Raw genomic sequence first — 3,052 nt, 5'->3', positions numbered from 1 at the left:
AACATACAAGTGTTCCTATAAGTTCCGACAAGTGCCCCTCAGTTCAAGGACAGGGACCTGCTGGAGAGAGTCCAACACAGGGCGACAAAGATGATTAAGGGAGTGGAGCATCTCCCTCATGAAGAAAGGCTGAGGGAGCTGGGTCTCTATAGTTTGGAGAAGAGGAGACTGAGGGGTGACCTCATTAACGTTTATAAATATATAAAGGGTGAGTGTCACGAGGATGGAGCCAGGCTCTTCTCAGTGGCAAACAATGATAGGACAAGGGGTAATGGGTACAAACTGGAACACAAGAGGTTCCACTTAAACTTGAGAAGAAACTTCTTCTCAGTGAGGGTGACAGAACACTGGAACAGGCTGCCCAGGGGGGTTGTGGAGTCTCCTTCTCTGGAGACATTCAAAACCCGCCTGGACACATTCCTGTGTAACCTCATCTAGGTATTGCTGCTCCGGCAGGGGGATTGGACTAGATGATCTTTTGAGGTCCCTTCCAATTCCTGATGTTCTGTGATTCTGTGAAGTGCTACAGTCTCAATCTACCACATGCATTTCATCTCCACTGAATGTTATGATTACTGCCTAGTATTTCACAGTTCTTTGAAATGGTATCTCTTTTTAAGCCCACCCTCTTGCTGTAACTTCAAAATTACTCTGTATTTATCTTTTTTTAGAGCATTTACCACAAAAGTGACTTTTCCTAAACTATCAAAAAATTGGAATATTAAATAAACGAAAAATGCATATCTATTTTAACAAGGTTGCAGTGAGAGCGTGGAAATAGATATTGTGTGTAATCTAAAGGGGGCCTTTAACTAGAAGTCATGAAAGAATGCTCTAAATGTCAGGATGAAAGAACCAGTTCAAGTTTCTCCCTCTTTCATAACTCTCCACGTTTACATGCACAATTGCCAGCATTGTTCTGTCTCAGCTCCTTGCTTACATAGGAGGGATAAAAACATTGCAATACTTGTTACCTCACATAGCTCTATGAAGAAAAAAAATACATTAAAGTGTCTTAGGTGCAAAAATACTGCAGCAATAGAGCAACAAGCATGCTACATCTAGTTAATAAGAAGTAACAACTCCTAAGTTCTTACTATACAACAGTATATTTTATTACTAACAAAGACTGTAATAACAAAGCTCCTCAACATGTGTACAAAGTCACCCGTTTATAAACATGACTACAAGAATGAAGGGTACTTAGTGTGCATTTTCACAGGAGATTTTTCAGATCTTTCTCACTGTCCTTCCCAACAGCAAGAATTCTGTCCATTTTTAATGGGGAAATTATAAAAGAAATAGCATGTCCTATCAAAGGCAATAAATTACAAATGCTAAAATGCAGACACCATAATAGAAAGATAAATACATTCAATTTTTAATTCATGGTGGATAAAACAAATAACTTTGGTTTATCAGAACTGTAGTTCCTGTTGATTCAGCATTTACATGATTTTTTTACCATGCAATTTTGATTGACTGTTCAAAGCATCAGTATGATGCCCAAATTAGAACACAATTCTCTGCATAGTATCAAAATATTCAGAAATATTCTTATTAGTAATCAAATGCAAGATGCTGAACAGTCTTATAAAATGCATTGACATTTAGGTTCAGAAAACAGAAAAATTCTGGCTCTAAATTATCTGAAGCACTAAAGTCATATTGACTTCATTGGAGCCATGATTTCTTAAGAGCCAAACAATGAAATTCTTACCCACGTCAGTAGTGCTTGCTTTTGAGAACCACCCTATCATAAGAAAGGCTACATGTATTAAGGTCTTTTTGATTTAAAGAAAATACATTGCTGTAGCATATAGAAAATTAAGCTTTGTAGAAAAAGTATTAAGGTCTTCTTTTAAGTAAATATATTGTTAAACAAGCCTGTATATTAATAACTCAACAGTTTGTTTTCTGAAAGATACTTCTCTACAGAATTAAAAATATTAAGTTACTTGCATAGATACAACGTGAAACACATACTTTCACTGCAGCTCGGTAGAAAAACCCAGTGTACACTTCAGGATCTGCCCTCCAAACATCCAGGGATCTGAAGTGTTTGCTTCTTTGGCACAATGCATGGGATCACCACACCAGGAGGGGTGGTAGATCCTTCATCTACAGGAAGCATTTTTCTGAAGCAGTGCTGCATTTAACACATTGTCCCTGCAGCAGGATGCACAGATGTTCAACCAGCCCTGCCCCAATGCACAGTGTATGTCACATGTTACACATACAGTACAATCTGCTTTACGCAGAACCAAGATGGCCTGATCACCACAGGACTGCTGACTTTACTAACAACCTGGGGGAAGCATGTTAGCCTTACTAAGTTTGTACAATACATACAAAACACTAGTTATAAATGTTGACCTTATGCAGTCAGTTATTTACAAAATTCATTTTTATGTACAAAATTAGTCACTATAATTCCAGATTCCTTTTCATATTCAGTGTACAAGCTACCATAAACCAGTGCTATAAATGATACATCATGACATGTAATTTAGGGACTACTTATAAATTTGTGTTTCCCTTATTTAAAGTGATACTGCTGTTAAAGACACAGTAAAAAAAGAGGAAAAAAAACCCCCAAGTTTCGGAAAATAACAAAGATGCAGATAGAACTTTCATGCCTTCAAAAGTAACAGTGCTTTCTAAGCATTATTTTAATACAATTCATTAAAAAGGGTTCTTTCTATTGGGAATATTTGTTTCTCTCATCTTCTTGTTAAATTACTGCTAGTCAATCCAGCCACATCCTACAGAACTTTAGTTTCCACTATTTCTGGATACGGTTAAATATAGTACATTATTGCTAACTGTCCCCACAACAAAACCTACATCTTTTAAGTGCAAAGCAAGATATGTGTGTTTTTCAATAAGGCACAGAATAGCCAGTATTTCCAGTGTAACACAGAATCCCTATCAGTTTAATACACTGAAAATGTTCATACAAAATTTCAGTCTTTCAAAGGACATTTCCAGTGTAACACAGAATTCCTATCAGTTTTATACACTATAAATGTTCATATAAAATTTCAATCTT

The sequence above is a fragment of the Psittacula echo genome (genome assembly GCF_963264785.1).
Source record: "Psittacula echo genome assembly, chromosome: 2".
Classification (NCBI taxonomy): Eukaryota; Metazoa; Chordata; class Aves; order Psittaciformes; family Psittacidae; genus Psittacula; species Psittacula echo.
Note: the sequence above shows the minus strand (reverse complement) of the source record.